Below are 20,430 nucleotides of genomic sequence, written 5' to 3'. Positions count from 1 at the left end.
TAAGCATGCGCAGCTCCTTCACAGTCCTTTCTCGAGGCATCAGTGTCCAGGCGAGTCTTGCAAACAATGGGGCTTAGTACTTGATGACTATGTGTCTGGGAAGAAGCTACACGAGAGCATCTTTCTTTCCCCCAACATCTCTTCTCCGACAGCAGACACTGTGGGCACCTGCCGTGCTCCCACTGCTGCCAGACAGACAGCCTGTGCTCCCAGGGCTCCCGGCCACTCTGCCTGAAATGCCGGCAGGTTAGTGCCCCATCAGGCAAGGACCTTCTTTCAGGGATGGCTTAACCCATGACTCTCTCTCTTGCCCTTCAAGGGCACGATTCTAAAGATGCCCAGGCTGCCTGGGTGAAACCTCTCGATGGCCCCCCATCACGGCCTTCAGCTCTTCCTTCTTGTATTTCCCACTTGTTCTCAGAGCTTCCTTGCATGACTTCCCAAATCCTCATCTTGGAATCCATCTTGGGGAGACCCAAACCAAGACAGTTGGTGGTGGAAGGAGGGTGACCAGCTGTCCCGGTTTGTCTGGGACTGAGGGGTTTCCATGAACACTGGACTTTCAGTGCTAAATCTGGGCAAGTCCTGGGCACACGGAGTGCATTGGTCACCCTAACTAGGAGTGGCCCTAGAAAGGAGATCCTCAGGAGAGGATTCGGGATGACAATGAAGATCCTGTTTGCGCTGTGAGAATGATGGCTCCTCCAGGGCTGGGCATCCCAAGGCCTCCGCCCCGACCTGTGGTGGGTGGGGTGAGGGGAGGTGGAAGGAGACCACAGCCTCGCAGCCACATGAGCAAATGAGGGACCCGGGGGCAGTGGTAACGCCCAGGACTGTGCAGTTGGCAGCCTTTCTGCCACTAAACCTTGAAGAAGGGAAGGACAGGTTCAAGTCAGCCAACGACAGAGGCCAGCCAAGCATCCCTGGCAGTGTTGGTAGAGGTCCTCCCCACTGCCATGGGGTGTGCTGCTGGAAATCAGGCTCAGGAGGGGACTTTAGCAATGGCAAAGCCAGAAAGGAGACTGATGCTCAGTCACGCCAGGTCCTACAGTAAAGTCAGGGCCCTGCTGGCTCCAATGGGACCACGAACCTGGGAGAGGTGTTTAGGGGGATTTGCTTGGGAACAATGAGCCCCCAGGTTGCCCTGGACCCTCTGGCCATCCAGAAGGGGTCCTTTCACACTGCTAAAGAGAACAACTTTCCACTACCGAGGGACCATTCAAAGACTTCATCTGAGGCAGATGTCCTGGGAGGTAATGCTGTCCCTGCCTTTCCTCACCTCATGCATCTGGACCAGAAACATAACCAGGGCTCAGCATGGCCCAGGCAGGAATGTCTGTGCTTGCTGTGGAAGGAAATGGTAATTCCTCAAAAGGGCTACAGAGCCTGACAGACATGTACCAGCAGGAATGAGGGGAGCGTGTGGGGGTGATCTTGACAGTATTGATGGGTGGGGGCAAGTGAGAGATACAAAGTAGACATAGGGACATGCTGCTGTGATATGACTCATCTAAAAAGGATGCCTGAAGCTGGTCCTGACATGATATTGGGATGTTTCTTTGATGCTGGCAGAAGATGATGGCCCCCAGGAGATGAGGTGGAGATGCTGGATGGCCCAGGCAGGATACTGAAGACAGGAGATGAGGCTCAGAGAGATGGGCATGCTGGAATCAACTAGTGCATAGGGTCAGAGAAGCCACCAGAGGACCATATTCCATAGGAGGGCCCAGAGGACACCCTGTCTACTAAAGCAATAGAGGATGCACAAGTGAAGGGGTCCCCATCATGGAGAAGCTCAGTGATGGTGGCATCTTGAAGCCAGCAAGTTGGTAGTCTAGGACGCTATGTCACTGGGTCTCCTGGTGTCCATGAGGATGGTGGGATTCCAGAACAGCCAAGGCCAGGTAGGGACACATCAGAAGCAAGGTGGGCAGAATTACCGTTGTTGGTAAACAACAAGGCTTGAATGACAGCCAGACAGCCTAGAGGGGTCTGCAGGGATGGCTAACATATCCTGGAGCTCCTGGAGGGGCAGCAATGAGGATATCGCTTATCCTATGTAACCAAAATGATCCAGAGCAAGTGAGCCCAAGGCTGATAAAGCAGCCAAAATGGAATATCGCAACCTGCCTGCTGACTCCCAGAACCAGGCGAGTTCTCAGCCTAGAGCCAAGAGATTGAAGGAGGGGTGGGCCCTTTGAGGAAGGACCCTCCATCCCAGAGCAAGGATATGTAATACATATTTCCTAATCCTTCCCCGAAGGGAGCTGCAGACACGTAACCAAAGATTGTGTGCAGCAGGGAAGAACAAGACCGTGGTTATCAGAGGAATAACTGAGATACGAGAAAATCCCCAATAACATCCTGGCATCCGTGTCATCTGCAGGTCGGATGACAGAATCTGGTCCTAAGTTCAGATCACAGCTAGTCTCACAGGTCCAAGAACCAACCTCGGCCTCTTCCCCAGTTCCCGAGTGCATATTTGGTGGCAGGAGGAACCTTGGCCTGTGGAATTACTGTTAGTTGTTTGTTGGTGATTACGGAGGAAAGAACAGGGTGCCTCCAGCCACAGTAAGATTCAGAAGCAAGACTACAGCCCAGTGAACAGGAGAGATGACTGCCCCCAGAGGACATTGGTGCCATCAACCTAAGCGTATTTGCCTCCCTGGCTCCTCGAGGGACCTGATGGTGGTGGACTGCTGTAAACTCAAGCCCATGGCAGTCCCAGCCAGAGGTACTTCACGTGGTATCTCTACAAAAACTTCCGGCATTTGCATGCAAGACAACAACAGACAATTGGGCTCTGCTTACGGAAGCCCAGAAAGACAGTACCAGTGAGAACTTTTCTAAGTCGGTCCAGCTTTCTGCAATGCACTTGGTCATAACACGTGTGGGAGGAGAAGAGGCTGGAGGAGATGATGCACCTGGGCTCCTGGCTGGGCCGTGGTGAGGGCTTGGCCTCCCTCAGGATCTTGAAGGGAGAAGCGCCCCATCCTTGCGGGACCTGATGCCCTGAAAGAGAAGGGAGTATATGTGTTGGTCTCTGCTCTGGGTTCCCGACACACACTTCCTAAATCCCTTGGAATTTCCTGGGTCATAGGAGCGTCCTTTGTTCTAATGGGGTGACTCTGTTGGGCTCCTGGATGGGGCCTGGTCACCAGAAAGACGGAGCCGTGATTAGAAGTTGGGAACTGTCAGTCCCACACCGTGTTCTCCAGGAAGGGGAGAGGGGCTGGAGACCAAGCTAACGATGGATGGTCCCTCCATGGGGAAACCTCCCTGAGACCCGGACAGCACAGGGACCAGAGAGCCGCCAGGCTGGTGAACACACCCACACAGGGAGGGGGCGCGCCCCAGCTCCTCGGGGACAAACTCCTGCTTTCGGGGCCCTCCCAGACCTCGCCCAGTGTATCTCTTCATCTGGCTGTTCATCTGTGTCCTTCCTCATGTCCTTCAATAAACTATAAACAGGAGCATTTCCCTGAGTTCTATGTTGGGTTCAGATTGCAACAGGAGAGTTTGGGAGAACATGACTCAGCTCATGACAATCCCTCTTGCATCCTTCACTTTAGAAAGAGATTCTCTGTGTTTACCTGTTGGGGTTTTGGGTGAAACCTTGTTTGTGAAAGAGGTTTCATTCATCATGAACATTTGGAAGCCCCCCAGATGGAATGAACACTCTGCTTTTACATCAGGTCTTCACCAGATGAGCTCCTTCATCCTCCTTTGTCCTCTCACTCCTCCAGACAGAGACTCAGGAGAACGGACATCAGCTGGGAGCAGGATGGTTCTCCTCTGCTAAATGCAGTTGCTGAGTTTCTCCAGTGGAAACCTGCTCCTTGCTGGTCCAGTGAGGCCCCACTGCGGCCGTGTCTCCCGGGAGGTGCCGAAGGCATTAGCAACATGCCTACACAAACCTTTCCTGGCATCGAACTCCAGGGGGGCAGAAGAGAAAGGCTATTTCTACTGTTTCTCTCATTTAGCTGGAGAATGAGGTTAACTCCCTTGATGTTGGTTTTGGCTTTTAGTGGCTACTATAGAACGATTTCCTACCCTCTGATGTGTAATTCAGGAAAGGCATGCATTTCAGAACGCCAAGTTTCTCCTCCTATCTGCTGAGTGGTTGGAGCCCACATGGGCCCTGCTTCTGGAAGGTTCTCCTGAGCCACAGTGGGAGCAGGACTCAGTCATGGGAGTAGGGGGTGCCCTAAAAGAGGGGACCGCGGAGGGCATGTGTCATCATCCTCTGCAAGCTGTCTCCTACTCACGACCCGCAGCAACATAAGCCGGCCCTAACAAATCCTACTCAAGTGTTTTCCCAGATCTTCCCATTTCAGCAGCTTCAGGGGGTCTGTGTGGGGCTGAATTAGCCGGTTGTTGGTGTAATGCGCATAGCAGACCTTTACTAACTACTTTCTGATTTTATCGAGCGACCACAAAAAAGGGGAGAAGTCACATCCAGGTCTGTCTGTCCCCATCGTCAGCCCAGAGGACAGGGCTGCTTCCTCAGAAAGACATTATCCTCCGCAGCCTGCGAAAACGTTCTCCCAGCTAGAAATAGAAATGTGGTGGTGGGGGGCGCGGTGAACCTGAAGATGACAGGAGAGCAAGACGGTGTCTAGTGCTCACGGCTGCAGGAATATTGCAAAGTTAGACTGCAATGAGTCTCTGCGGCCAGTGACGGTCTGCTTCTGACCCTGCTGTACCCCCTCCTGGCTCCTCTCTGCCATCCACACACATTCCTGAGTGTGTGGTGGCTGTTGGGACAGGGGAAGGCTGGTTGGGGGCAGCACACAAAGGTAGGGAGACCATCCTCCTGCCGGTGGGAGCACAGGCGCGGAATGTCACAGAACTCTACACCAAACTGAATCAGCTGCTGGGAGTTTTAAAATATTACATGTTTCTACCTAAGACCTCTGACAGGTGCACGGATAACGGAATGTGCAGAAATACAGAATCTGCCTCGGGGGCCAGGCCCCTGGCTGAGCAGGAGTGACACCCCGCTCCCCTCGGCATCCAGGCCCAGGTGCAAATGCCAACATCCCCCTCAGTTTCGGAGTTCAATGTGAACATCTCATTGTCCCACTGAGGAATTTCTTTCTAGTCTCCTATGAATGATGACACCTACTTTTGGGTGTCAATTCCTTTAGAATCTGTTTTGTTCGAATTACTGTTTCTCCATAATAGGATTGCAGGCACCTAAAGGGACAGGCACATCTTATATGCACAACTTAAGAAAATTTCCCTCCACATCTATAAGGAGTTGACTAGTCACACAGTTAATATTTCTTAATAGAATTATTGTCTCCTCTAGTTTAAGTGTCTCTTTCTGATACTTTGTGAAGGAGCGGATAATCGGATTTTCCTCGTAAACTTTCCAAATACAGTTGTATGAAGAATAACTTGCAGGGGACAGAAGTGGAGGCAGGGACACAAACTGGGTTCATGCCTCTTCGGACACGAAATCTGGCAGTCCAGGGAGATGGGGTGCCCGTGAGTGAGGAGAAGTGGCAGGACTGGAGAGAGACTCTGAAGATAGAGCCAAAAAGGCCTTGTGACATGAAGGGAGAGGGAGAAAAAATAGGAGGAGTTAAGAATGACTCCCACATGTCTGAGCCAGTGGGGCAATGGGGGATGAATTTTGTCTTCAGAAGGTCACATTTTCCATTTTTTCAGCTCAGTTTCTTACTCCTCCCTTGTTGTTCATTCCCGGGGAATAGAAAGCAGAAGTGGAAATGTCGTGGTAAGAGGTTTTTATTGGCTTTTTGGATAGGTTTTGAAGAATAAAACCTGAAACGGCCGGTGAATTGCTTTCCTCTTCCCACCTCTGTGAATTTCTATTTTACACACAACAGATTTTCTCTGTAACGTCACGTACATAGATTCCGTGTAGCTGGGCAAAGACATTTGCTTGTCAACGAATATCTTCTGAATCTCAGTGATAAGCCAGCCGATAAACTACTTTCTCGGCAGCTCAGGAAGCACTGGAATATTCCAGGGCTGTGGAAAGTACAAGCCCTCGGCAAGATGAGAGTGGACTGATGGTTTGGGCTTCTCGGCAACAGGTATTCATTATACATAAGCTTTCTTCTCCTGCTCCACAGAAGCTAAAAGGCTACTAATTTGCTGCAGCAGTATTTTCTACACCATACCAGCCAAGCACAAATCAGGGCGGGGCAGAATGATGAGCGAACAAATATGCAGTTAAATTGGGTTTGCACTTAAGAAAAAATTTTGTAATGAGCTTTTTCTACGTTATTTTTTTATTTTTTTGGGTATTAAATGATGTTCTTCAAAAGGATGCCAAATCAAAAAAAAAAATACTGATACCATCATTATTTTATTTTGCTTTGTCTATTTTTGGCATTTTCCAAGAATGTGTCTAAATAACTCTCACTTTTGGCCTGAGTCATATCCTGTTCAAACGGAGCTCTCCGTGCAGCAGGTCTGGAGCCAGGCCTGAGATCTGCATTTATGTGAAGCTCGCCATCTGGGGCTCTGCTGCTGGTCCACGGGCAACACCTTGGGCAGCAGGGCGGGGCAGCGGGCCCTGAGGAAAGACACCAGGAAGGAGTGAGGGACACACGTCTGGGCTGTGGGAGATGATAGATGGCGGTGCGGTTGCCACAGCTCCCAGGGGAGCCCAGCAGCAGGAGGGGCCTTCAGAGTGGTCCCCCAGGAGGTAAGGGGGCGAGGAGTTTGTACCCGACTCCAGTGGTGGTTGGATGCGGCTCCCCTGGAGTGCGCTCCCCTTGGCTGAGCATGGCATGGAGAGGCACCCTGCTGTGGACCTCAGCATCCAACACTGCCCGCAGCTGCGGGCCAGTGCCCAGGTCCTGAATGGGGCCGCGCGGTGTAACACAGGGATGGAGCAAGACCTAGAGGTGTGCTGCTATGGGAGGAAGGCCTCCGCAGGACCCACAGCAGAGGCAAGTGACGCAGCTCCTCGGCACAGTCCATATGATGCTTACAGTGGGGACCGGCCGTGTGGGGGCCAGCAGCCACCTGGTTCATGAGCAGCTCCTCTTGAGGGGAAGCTGCTCAGTTCTGGAACACCGCCACTCCTGCTCTTCTTTGCTTGTAGGAAACGCAAGAGTTCTCTGGATCTCGTTGATGACTCATCTCACACGGGAGAGAGCCAGAAGAGGATACTGTAGCGGAGGATGGGTGTGAAGTGTGGAGGGAGCGTCTGCCTCCTGCATCCAGAGCCAGGCGCTGCAGTCAGGAAAGCGCATGCTCACAGCTGTCCACAGCGGGGCCTGGAATCCCCGCGGTGGGCCTGTCCAAGCCGGAACCTGATACGTCTCCGAAGGATAGTGGAAGTCATCAGATGAAGATTCGAGGGAGTGGAGCTTGTGAATGGTTGCATGTCCATGGCCTTGGGGTGCAGGCCTGAACTGGGAACAGAAGACACCCCATGGGGAATTGCCCGGGTGTCCTGAACCAACTTGCCCCTAGCTGCTGGTGCACGAGCCTGCAGGGGGCGCTCCACGGTGATTGACACACCATGGACGTGCCAGTTCCCCAGTCCTGGGCCCAAAGCTTGGCTCCTAATTCGTGTGCAGCTTTGTACCGATTCCTTAACCTCTCTGAGTCTCAATTCCCTCATTGCAAGCAAAATTCGGTCTTATAATAACAACTCCTGCCTCGCTGGTCATGGGAAGATAGGAATGAGATCTAGTTCCTGAAGTCACCCGATTAGGCTTCCTTTGCTTCCTTTCTTTCCTGATTTCAGGGAGAAAGGGCTCAGAAGAGCAAGAGGGAGGCTTCCTCCAAGCAGGGAAAAGCCACAGAAGTGTGCGATGCCGGAGCCCGCCCAGCAGGCCTGGGGGGACGCGTGTGCAGGTGCCCACTGCCCGTGTCACCCGGGCAGCATCCGGCTTGGGAGAGGGGGCTGCCCTGGGGCCGGGACCCCGATGCCCCTCCTCAGCATGATCAACATCCCTCAGCACGAGGGTGGCAGAAGCTTAGCCCATCTCTGTCCCACCAGCCCAGCATTTGGGTTGGGGAACAGAGGCCTTGCTCCCAGCATTCTCCAAGGCTGGGCCCCACCCCGCCCAAAAGCCAGAGGCAGGGGTGTGAGGGTCCTGGGGTCCAGGCTTGTGGCCGAGAAGGACCGATCGCCTTGAAGACTTAACAATTCAACTGTTCTCTCTTCTCCTGCTCAGCTTTCTGCCACGAAGCTTGTCGGGCAGAAATTATATACAGTGAAAAGATATGAAAGGGAATTCCTTGGTCCTTAGTCCCAGAAGAAATGAGTCTGGCTTTTTGTTTCTTTTGTTTCGCTTTTTTCCTCCTTTGGAATTGGAGGTAGATGGATCGCCAGCTACTGTCTGGTGTTACAAGGGCCGTTCTTATCCGACTGTTGCATCTACACCATCCTTGAAAGTCGACAAAAGGATCCTGAGGATACATGTTTTGTACTGAAAAGGCACTAATTTTAATTGAGATGGAATTTTAAGTTTTAGAGAAAAGGGAAAAGGAAAAATGGGTAATACTCAAATGAGAATGTAACTCAAGCTTTAAACCAAGCAAGACTAGAAGATACTGGCTAGCCCTTTAGAAGGGTATGTTGGCGTGGTGTCTCATTCTACCAGGATACTGTCGGTAGCTCTGCGGAGACCCTTCATTCCTGGCGTCACCTTCCTTCGTGTTCATAGGTGCTGATGTTGCTGAATAAGCAGCTCTCATGGACCCACCCCAGCAAATGGTGTGGATGTCTACACTGTCATCCCAGATTATAACCACTGGTATTCCAATATGCTCTTTATACACAGCCTAGATCCCTTCAAGTCCCATTTGAAATACAACCCACAGATAAATGGATTCTCCGAAGAAATAAGTGTGGTTTTCCATGTTGACTACCAACAGCACAGTCCTTGTCTTGTATTTCAAATATTTCCTGAGGTCACAGCCACATTTTATAATTTACTATATCTGAATTATTTAGAGTAATTCTGAACTGCTGATCCCAGGGTCTAATGTTAATGAACACTTTTGGAAAATGAACAGTATGATAAATTCAGGCCAGTCCCAGCACCTCCCTACTTTTATTGATGGTTTGAGAACCAATCAAGTAGTTCAGTCCAAGTGTGCGTAAGGAGAGCTCCCTGTGTTCAAGAGAGGGAACCAGGGGTAAGCGAGCCCTTATATGAATACGTAAGAGGAAGACTCGGCTCCTCTGTGGGGAGATAAACGTGTCCACGCACACGAAGAGAGAGGCTGCGCAATAATTCAGTGAGCGGTAGGGCTTTGGGAGTGGCACAGATTGTAAGTTCTGCAGAGGCTCAGAGGAGAGAGAGATCCTGGCTTTTGAGACAAGGCTGGCCTCAGGGAGCCAGTGTGAGCTCGCAGGCCCTGAGAAAACCGGAAGGGTTCAGTGGGTAAAGAGGGGAGGAGAGAGCTCCAGGATGAGAGGGGGTGAGCCCAGACAGGTGTGAGGACATGACCTGCATGTGACTGTGCGTCCTGATGTAGCCCTTTAATCCAGCCTGGCCCACCCATGAGTCACGAGAGTAGTACCTGTGATGGTCAATTTTGTGTGTCCACTTGGCTGCACCACGGTGTCTGGATCTTTGGTTAAACGCGAATCTAGGTGTTGCTGTGAAGGCGTTTTCTAGATGAGATTAACATTTGGATCCGTAGACTTTGGGTCAAGCGGATGGCTCTCCATGATGTGGGTGGGCCTCTCTGATCAGTTGAAGGCCTTAAGAGAAGAGAAGGCTGACCAGTCCTGAGCTGGACAGGAGGGCCTTCTGCCAGCAGGCGGCCTTCAGACTCGAGCTGTAGCATCAGCTCTTCCCTGGGTCTCCAGCCTGCTGGTCTACCCTGCAGCTTTTGGACGTGCCAGCCGCCGTAATCACATGAGCCAATGGCTCTGCAGAACCCTGAGTGATTCAGTACTAATTCAGTACCAGATAAAATAGATTTCTGGCACCCCACCTTGTGCACAGCCCCAGTTCTGGACCTTCTCGCCTCTTTCTTGCTCCGCTCCTGTCCTCCTCACCCCTTCCCTGCTCCCTTAGCCTGATGATCAGGGTGGCATTTGGGGCTTGATAAGTCCTCTTGAGTATAGTTTTGGACGCCCCTCTGGTTTCATCTATCCACTGTTCCCTGAGCCCAATCCTGTCCTCAGTGTGTCTTGTCAACACCTGCACTCACCCTCAGAGAACTATGGGGTGTCTGAGACTGTGAAGGGAAAAGATGATGAAAGATGATAAGATTCAGTGAAAATTCAGTTTGCGGCACCCTTTTTGGGGCCGCGGCCCATCGGCCTGGTAACGCTGATTCAGGCTGTCTGTGTGGAGAGCACAAAGAACTGGCAAGGCACAGAATGGCAACCCCTGTGAGCCATACCCCAGGGGGAGCTGTCAGCCCTTTCCCAGGAAGAACGGAGAAGCCTCACTGGGAGGCCCTGGGAAAGCCATGGGAGGGCCAGAGGGAGTTGTGGGAACAGGGCAGTCACCAAGCTTACCTCCTTCATCCGCTGTAAACACCTCATTTTGCTTTTCTGGAAACAAAGTGCCCACACCTCTCAACCCACGGGTTGGTGCACAGCGCTCCAACAGAAGATGGGGAGGGGAGCATGAGAGCCACCTCTGGTGTGATGTTCCTCCTCTCTGACCAGGTATGTGCATTCTCTAAGCTCCCTCCCTAATGGGCAGGAGACAGGAGGGGAAAGTGTGCATTCCCAGCTCCCGTGGCTGGGGGTGGTCATCAAGGCATCAGGATTGTGGGACAGTCAGATAATACACGAGCACCAGTGCCAGTGAAGGAGAATTGATTTTGTTGTGTGGGTGCTGGGGAGCCATGCAAGGTGTTTGGACAGGGCCAAGAGGAAGTGACTTGCTGGAAACAGGCGTGCAAAGAGATTAATCCGACAGGGAAGTGCAGGAGGGAGAGGGGCAGGAAGAGAGAAGTTAGGACAATTGCTACCTAAGTATGAAGGGCTACAATGGTGGCACCAGTGGATGGGAGGAACGATGAATTGCAAAGAGCAGCTAAGAAGAATACAGATACAAAATCAAAACAAACCTAGAGCCCTGAGCATCCTTGCAGGCTCTTTAGAACAGCCACCACCTTTTGCAAATGAGGGTGCTAAACCCAAGGAATGAAAACACTTTGCGGCAGGGGTCTAGAAGGAGGGCAGGGGTCTAGAAGGAGGGCAGGGGTTGGGGAGGCAGAGAGCAGCAGGAAGGGCCTTCGCTGCAGGGTGCAAAGTGCTGCTCCCTCTGGGGAAGGAGCTCAGATGGAGGGAACTGGTGGGCATCCCGGGGCCAGCACCCAGCTGGCGAGGGGAGGTTCCACACGCGAGACAGCAGCAGGCCACCTCAGCCCCTGCATTTCTGAGCAAGCCGTGTGCCTCTGAACGTCCGCCACCGGGGCTCACCACCCCTTTGCCCTCTGGGTCTGGTCCTGACTGTGATGCTGTTCTTGTTGATTTTGCTTTATTTCCCCCAATAAACACCCATACCAAGCAAACGCCTGTAGGAAGTCAGCCCTGCTCAGGAAGCTGGCCATCATCTAGGTCTCACCACTAACTAGAGGATCCATCTGAAGGGGTCATTTATCCCCTTGGGCCGCGGTGTTCTTAGATATAAATGAGAGAGTTGGGTGGGGTGGTATTTATGACCTCTTAACTCTCAAGTATTATAAATGCTTTGTAACTGCCCCCAAACAAACACTTTTCTCCGACTTTAAACAAAATGAAAGAAGACAAAGCAAAAGCAGCAGAATTGATCACCTCCGAGAGCCACCCTGAAGACAGAGAAACAGGTGCTGGTCCTGCAGGCTTCTTGCAGATGGCCGGCGCCCCGCTAGGAGGTCAGGATGGGGCCGCTGGCTACAACACAGCAGTGCCAGGGGGCGTCCTCTGGGTTGTGTCCCTCCCTTCTGTGAAATTACCTGCTTTTGCCACACTTCCTTCCACCCACTGCCATCGGCTGACGTCCTCTAACAACCACTGACTCCAAGATTCGGGTTAGTCCTGTTTCCCTGGTGTCCCCGTGTGTGTCTGTAGGCAGAGAGTCCCACTCCATGTGTAATCTGCTTCATGCACCCAGGACTCGTTCTACCTTCCTGTTCCCAGGTCATGACAGCATCACCGCGTGGTTTCTCATATAATATTGAGGGAGATGGCGGAAACCCTCCCTTGTGGTCATTTATAAACCAGCGTAGCTGCCTGTTTTCAGGCGGAAGTGCTCCTGGAGGCAGAGAATGCTGTAGGGTGTGAAGTTCTCTCATCCTTGGAGGCACCAGCCCTGCCGTCTCCGGGAGAAGGGCAAGCTGTGTGAAAACCCCATCCATCCATTATCATCCATTACCAGATGCAGGCCTTCCAGCCCCTGGTGAGAAGGCAAGAGCACTAATGTCCACATGGGTACAAGATTATTGACCGTGAACTGAGGAAGTGTATTTTCTTCTCCTTCCTCCTGTGGTTGGAATTACTAATTAGATCAACATGAAATTGAAATGATTCCAGGACCGAAACACTTGGGGAAGGAACTCTTGAAGTCGGTTTTTCATCATTGGGCTGGGACTAAATTATGCTGTCAAAATCCCATATTATTTCAAATTAGCCAGATTAATTAATCAAACTCAGTTCTTGGCTCTATTAATCATCTGTTTTAGAATTTTATGAGAGAAGGAACGTGACTCTTTCAGCTCAGTGTGTGTGGATGAACTCTGCTGGCAGGTGGCTTTTCTCCTGCTCAATTTGGAGTTTTAGAATCTCTGCAGTAATAAAATTCCCTCTAAAACGCTAACATTAAGTTTCATAGTTTCTTACTTTATTTTGTCTGCATTTGAAAATATCCGTCTTCCTACTCTTAAGACTGAAACAGTAAGTGGTATTTTCTTTTTCCTTAAGTGCTAAAATGCGTTACAAAGACTGGCTCCTCTCATTTTTTATGATAGTTCTCTTTTAAATGCCAGAAATACAGAACTATATGCTGAGAGAGAGATTTCTGTTGAAGCCATGTATGGACCGTGGGAATTCTAGCATCTCCAGAAAGTGCCCAAAGTGGAAAGAAGGCGGTGAGACTCATACCAGCAATTCCTCACTCATGGTCTCGAATGAACCCAAGACAACATACGCTTCCAGCTTATTACATAATTGTGCATAGTGCATTTATACCCTTGATTTATTCCTCCCAGTTTATCAGAGAATACTTTCCATGGAAAAATATTAGTGACTTATGATTTACAATACTAATGATTTAATACCAATGGTCATGTGAGCTAAGCCACGTCACTCGTATGCAGTAGTTTCCATCATCATCACCATTTTATAGATTGGAAAACCAAGGTGAGCTGCCTGAGTTCACATCATCTCATCAGGACTCACCGGCAAGGTAATCAGAGAAAAGCAGAGACGGGCTCGAACATTTGTTGCTGCTCCAAAACTCTGAATTTCTAAGTGACCGGGTGCAATACGGCCATCACAGCGTCCCCTTCACATTTTCCCTTCTGTAGGCTGGTCCCTCCCTGGGTGTGGAAACAGGTCCTGTGCAGCTGCCATCCCAGGTTCGAGTCGAGATCTAAGGAGGAACCCTGAGCAGCCGATGAGAAACAGCTGTGGTGGCAGCTGCAGGCCATGCGTCACCCCTGTGGCTCTGGCAGCGTCCGAGCCAGGAGTGAAGTAGGGGAATGGAGAACAGCCTGGATGCTGACCCAGGAGCCCCGACCGCTTCCCCCGGCCTGGCTGGGGTCTCAGGCACATGTCTCTGGACGTCAGTTTACTCGGAATGCGTGGTTTACTCTTAGAAAATCTGCAAAGCCCACGACGCTGGTTATGAGGGACCCGAGGAGCATGAGGAGGAGGTACATTTTCTCTGCTGTCCCTTTCCCCAGCCCTTCTTACTCGTGTGACACCTCGGTAGAAACCATAGCCAGTTCTAGTCCCGTTGGTGCCAGTGCAGCTCATGAGAGCAGTCTGAATTCCCTCGACACACTTCCTGGAAGACGCCCAGATGTGATAACGATTGCCCATTTCTGCACTGCGATGTTCTGGCCGAGACCCAGCCAAGAAGTGGAAAAATACTGTGGGAGAGGTTGCACTTGTGGTATTTCTGGCTTGACTGGATGCAGGAAGTCCATCAATCTTAGGGAAAAACATGTTTACATATTTTTCTGGATATGTATCTATATCTCACAGAGTTGGGAGGGTTGGTGTTTACCGAAGGGTTTGAAACCAAGCCTCAAATGACTGACCCACATTAGGTTTCCCCAATTTGGTTCAACTACCACCCAAGCAGTTCCTGTCAGATTTCAGGAGCCAGAAAAGGTGGCCTGCACCCCAGGCCCCGGGGGCCATGTGGAAGGCCTTTCTGGGAGGCCATGAGTGAGAACGGGAACTTTGCAAAGTCTTATTGAGAAGCAAAGTTTACAGTTTTCCCCACGGGTGGTCAATATTTGTCTGGGCAGTGGCCGGATTATGAAATTTGTAAATATCAAAAAAAAAAAAAGTATTTTGGGATTTTTGTTTAGCTGGTGTCAGGAAGAGCCTGAGAAGGTGGCTTTTTTGGACTCCTGGGCAGGTGGGGTTTAGAACAGTAGCGAATGGAATTATCCTGAAAAAGCCATGCCCCTCAATTTTCTTTTGGTCAGTGGCTGCCACATTTTATTACATCCAGCTCAAAACTTCTGCAAGTCCTCCCCGGACCAACCCCACAGTTTCTTGCTTATTTTTACTATTTATTCTGACCTTGACATATGAGTGACTTTCTGTGCTGTGTTATCTTGTACATATTTTATCATGCTTCACGTATATTTTTGATGAAAGCATTGGTTACAAGATGTTGGCTTGGCATGGAGCACCTGTTCTGACAACTCTCCTTTATAACCCAAGATGAGCATTCCACAGTTGTGCACAAAATACATGCTTTTTGAAGAAATGAAGAACCACATTATTTTTGGTGAAATAATGCTGTCGCTGGAATCATAATGTTCCTAATATTTTAAAAAAATATGTCAATGATGGGAAAACTCTTTAAGACAGAAGATTCCTCATGTAGACCACCCAGCTCAGGCTGAGATTAGCAGTCACGCCAGAGGCATGAAAAGGACCTAAAAAGGCTTTTCTTTAAAAGTATTAGAACTACAGTAAATTTTAGCTATCTACAGTACAGTGACACAAAATAACATGACATTTATGAAGCCTCTCTAAAGATGGTCCTCGCTTCTCACTGTCAAACACACATTTTATTAGACGACGTTACTCTATCTATTTTAACAGCTGTATATTCGGAGACTTCATAAATCTTATTTCTGTGTATCTGAATGATTTTGCCAGGTCTCAGTGAGAGGTAATTTAATGATGCCTAGGTTATGCGGGCAAAGAACTGGTGCATCCGCCATCAGGACTTTTACCTCAGAGCGTACTTTTAGGTAGCAATGTATCTGGAAGCCAGGATGACGTCTGTGCTGTACACACACAAACACACACACACTATACACACTCTAGCACACACAAACTTATAAAATTTTAGCCAAACATATAAAATGCCCGTCCCGTGGCTTGGGAATTCCCCACATGTGAGTTTTGTGGACCAACCTTCCACTAAAGAAGACCCAAGGTCACCATCCACCCTTTCTCCACTCCACCCTCCCAAAACTAGGGAACGCACCAGGGGATTATAATCCCCGTCTGATTCTTTGCGTTATCTAGAACTAGCGTTACAGGTTGAATTGTGCTCCCCGCCCCCCAAATTCATGTGCTGAAGTCCTAGGCCCAGCATCTCCGAATGTGACTGTATGTAGAGACAAGGTCTTTAAGGAGAAAATTCACTTAAAATGAGTTCATTAGGATGGGCCCCCATCTGATAAGAATGGTGTCCTTATAAAAAGGGGAAATTTGGACTCAAGACACGCACAGAGGGAAGACAATGTGAAGAGACACCGGGAGGAGACCGCCATTGTACAAGCCGAGGAGAGAGGCCTGGAACTGGTTCTTCCTCAGGGCCCCAGAAGGAGCCAATCCTGCCCACACCTTGAGCGCAGACTCCTGGCCTCCAGGTGTAGACAATAAACTTCTGCCCTTTCAGGCGCCCAGTCCACGACGCTGTGCTATGGAGCCCTGGCTGACGAACACGCTGATGATGCAAAGAAGGCGAGAATGGAGAAAGAATTCCTGGTCTTACAAGGAGAAGTGGCTCTGTCACATCCCAGGCACAGCACCCACACAGCCCCTTGGGGCAGCATTGGTGGTGCTGGACCATGGCGGGTGCCAGTGGCAGGAGTGGTGGCCGCAGTGCCTCCTGGACAGCTTCTGTGGGGCAAATTTTCCTGCGGCTCCCGCTGCCTGGCTTCAGGTTATCTTGTCCCTTTTCTAACCACCAGCAGCCCTTCCAAAACTCATTTTCTTGGTAAACTATTCAAAGTCACAATTGGTTGTCACGAACAACCCTGACAGACACAGAAATTGCTACCAAGAGCGATCGCTTAGCTGCAGGCTCCAGGGAAATTTGAGGAGTCTGGCTCGTTTACCTGAGGTAGAAGGCTTAAAAATACAAAGTGCATTAAGGGATATTCAAGGGAAAAACTCTAGTTTCCCCTTCTTACAGAGCACTCTCGACACCAAATGTGTGCGTTTTTCCCTCACAACAACCTATTCTCCAATCTCCAGACACAGACAGGTGTCCCGCAGTCCGGTTCTGACACGTAGAACTGGGGTGAGCTCAGACGCCACAACCTCAGCGCTGGGTCCCGCAGACCGCCCCCCACTTCAAACGCCAGCTGCAAGGCCCTCTCCCCTCCCTGGAATTCCAGGGGTGGGCCTGAAATTCCCACCCCTCTAATCACATGGCTGGTCCCTTGGCAACCGGTCCCCATCCTTAGGGACTTTCCAAAAGTCGTCTCATTAACAGAAACGCAGGTGTGGTTGAAAGGGGCTTGTTATGAATAACGAAAGATGCTCTTTCACCCTTGGGATTCTGGAGCTATTCAGGCAAATACTATGACAAAAGATGCTCTTATCGCTCTTATCACTTAGGAAATTACAAGGGTTTTAGGAGCTCTGACCAGGAGCCAGGGACAAAGACCAACACACATATTTCTTATTGTTCCACAATATCACAGATATGAATGTGACAAACCACGACCTGCAGTGACAAGCAGCTAAGTGAATGACTGTGTTTCACCTGGAATGGAGTGCCCGCTGACGGCCAGGCTTGGGGGCGCCCAGTGGCTGCTCCTGTAGAGCTGAGCCAGGGGCATAAGGAATTCAGGGACCCCTGGGGTAGGACGGCTGACTGACTACTGACACTTGGAGACAGAGGACAACAAGTTCAAGTCCTTACATCTATGCTCAAGGAAACTCATGAGATTTTGGTGTCTGTGCTAAAAGAAAAATTTTCTGTCGTAGCTTCAGAGCTATGATGTCTGAAAAGCAAAAACACATTTTCACCTTGTGCGCTGTTACTTTGCGAAGTTTACTAAGTTGGCAACTGGTCCATGCCTTCCTTGCCAGCCACACCAGCCCCCTCCCTTCTCTAGTGGGACTTAAAAAAAATTACTTATTTTAACGAAATAATGTTTTGTGTTTTGGACCTTATTATTTTTTTTAGAATAGTTCTAGATCACAGCAAAATTGAAGGGAAGGTACAGAGATTTCCCATGACCCATTACTCCCAGACAGCCTCCCCCCGCTGTCGCCGTCTCCCACCCGGTGGGATATTTGCTACAATTGATGAACCCACCTGGACACATCATTACCACCCAAGTCCATGGTCTACATTAGGGTTTGCTCTTGCTGGTGTTCATTCTACGGATTTGGACAAATGTGTAATGACATACGTCCACCACTTTGTATCATCCAGAGTATTTTCACTGCCCTAGAAAAGCTCCTCTGTGTCCTTCTACTCATTCCCTCTAGCCCAGACCCCTGGCAACCACTGATCTTTTCACTGTCTCCACAGTTTTTCTTTTTCCAGAATGTCATAAAGTTGGAATCATACAGTGCGTAGACTTCCAAGACTGGCTTCTTTTACTTAGTAAGGTACATTTAAGGTTCCTCTATGTCTTTTCATGACTGGAAAGCTAATTATCTTTTTAGAGTTGAATAATATTCCATTGTCTGGGTGGGCCACAGTTTGTTTTGCATCCACTTATTGAAGGACATCTTGGTTGCTTCCAAGTTTTGACAATTATGAGCAAATGTTCTTTGATGAGGCTTTTTATTCATCAAAGACTGTTAACTCTCACCTGGAAGAAGTACCATCAAGGAGGAGGCCAGCGACACCTACGTCTCACGCATGGATATAGGGGTATATTTGCAAAGACGAACCCCTTGAGGGAAAGGCTTGTGTATCTAAAGATTTGCAAGACTCTATGAACTAATATGAGCAAAACTCTAGAGGCTGTATTTAAGAATAGATCCTGAAGACGGTAGACCAAGGTGGGCAACTCAAAATTGTCTACAAGACTAGACTGAGTTACACAGGGACCTTTCCCAGAAACTCTGAAGTCACCTTGGTCATTTGAGCAGCGGGAAAGGATCCCAAGAATGTTCAGTTTAAGCACCTAAATCCTGGACTCAATAAAGGCCCACAAAAAATAATTTCAGTTGCCAGAAGGTTCTTTATACAGATAAAATCAAAACATTTTAGAGTAGGAATGTTTCGGTGGATTGTCAAGTGTATTTTGCACACATATCCTCATCGTGACCTGCAATTCCTCTGGTGAGGTCCTGAGAAGTACCTTGGAGGGGGCAGTTTAAGCATTTAAAAAAGTTCTTTAGAGGTTTTTTCTGATGAAGAGGGACCGGGTGGTGTGGCAGGAGCTGCTGCTGTTGCAATGGACTCCCTGATTTCACTGGGGGTGATGGGACCCCACGCGGTACAGCTGAGAGCAGCACCTCACTGCCAGCGATATGGATGACAAGGTCCCCAACATCCTCAGCAGGACCAGAATCAGAGAGAATGGTTTCACCCTTAGGGATTTTTGGTGGCGGCTAATTAGGTAAAGGTGGACATATGCCCTGAGGATAGTCTTCCCAGCCTTCCCCTGGGTAGGCCGGCAAAGATCCTCCAGCGTAACTGTCCTGTGAAAGCAACAGCTTTAGAGAATCACCAATGTAGCATCTGAGTTGATACCAATCCCCAGGCACCCAGACCTGCACTGTGGCTCACCTGTCAGAGCAGGGTCCGGGGGCAATCAGGTGATAAGTGGCATTTTAAATTGTGACTGCCTTGCCATGGGCTCACCAGAGGGATGTGTAGAAGACATCCTGGGCCATCCTGGGAATCCCACGTTGGCTTTCTGACCTACGGAGTACACACTGCTATGAGAAGGACAGAGATCAATACTTTCATCAGAAAAATTGGTTTTAAAAAGAGGGCAAAGAGCCGGATAAGGTGCTGGGACGCACCGCGCACCGTCAGCCTATGTGCGCTGAACGCCGACGCGGAGATGGGCCAGTGTGAATGGCCACCAGGATTCTTCTCCCAGATCTGGAAGATCCTCATGGAGCTTGACTTGGATTTCAAGGTCTCTCTTGGTTTTTGTTTGTTTGTTCTGCTTTTCTCTGTGATTTGTTAGGAGGAGAATGAGGAAATCTCAAAAGCTGAAGGAAAGAATTTTTAAGGCTCAGTTGCTTGGAACAGAAAACACACTGCTTGGTTAGAAAGGCGTTGACCCAGGTCTCTAGGATTGGACACATTCCTAAATGGTACAACTGGAGGCAGTGACGAGATGTTTTCCTTTTTCCTCCTTAATTTGGAGGAAAAGAAAGAAGGAATAAATCAGTATGATCTGTAGTTTCAAAATATGGTCGTAAAGCACTGAAATATTGAACCTGAAATGAAGCTCCGAGCTTGAAGACTGCAGCCTTCAAAACGAGCTCCTGCGTGCTATTTTCACTGAAACATCTTAGGAAATATCAACGTGCTTACTTTCATTTTTAGGGCTGAGATGTGAAAAAATAAAGCTCTAGAGAATATATAGGTATGTGCCTTTTAGAAGATTAAGTTTATTGTGTCTTAAATGAGTTCTGTAAATGTTAATAATTACAGATTGAAAATATTCCTGACCTTCTTGCCCCAGGCTTTCTGCCAAATGATTTCACATCCACCTTCCAATAAAAATGACCTTTCTCAGCCATGTAACCTGCTTCTGAATATCCCTAACGCCACGGGGCCTCCCATTACTGCTCCAAACTCAGATTCCTCTTATCGTCATCCCGCTGTCCTGAGTTCCCTTCCCCCAACCCCATCTGCCTGCCAACCCCATGAGCTATGGAAACCAGTGGAACTGACGTTCCAATCTCCACTGCTGCTTACCAGCTGGGTAAATTTGGCCAAGTTACTTAACCTCTCTCTACTTAGTCTTTGTACAAAGTGGAGAGAGCCTCACTATTTAATAAGAATGATGGGAGAGCCAGTAAACAAAAGTATGTCGCTCATCTGTGAAATGCCTGACTCCACAGATGTGCCT

The sequence above is a fragment of the Equus quagga genome, chromosome 12, assembly GCF_021613505.1.
Source record: "Equus quagga isolate Etosha38 chromosome 12, UCLA_HA_Equagga_1.0, whole genome shotgun sequence".
NCBI classification, from domain to species: Eukaryota; Metazoa; Chordata; class Mammalia; order Perissodactyla; family Equidae; genus Equus; species Equus quagga.
This window is presented reverse-complemented; position numbering follows the sequence as displayed.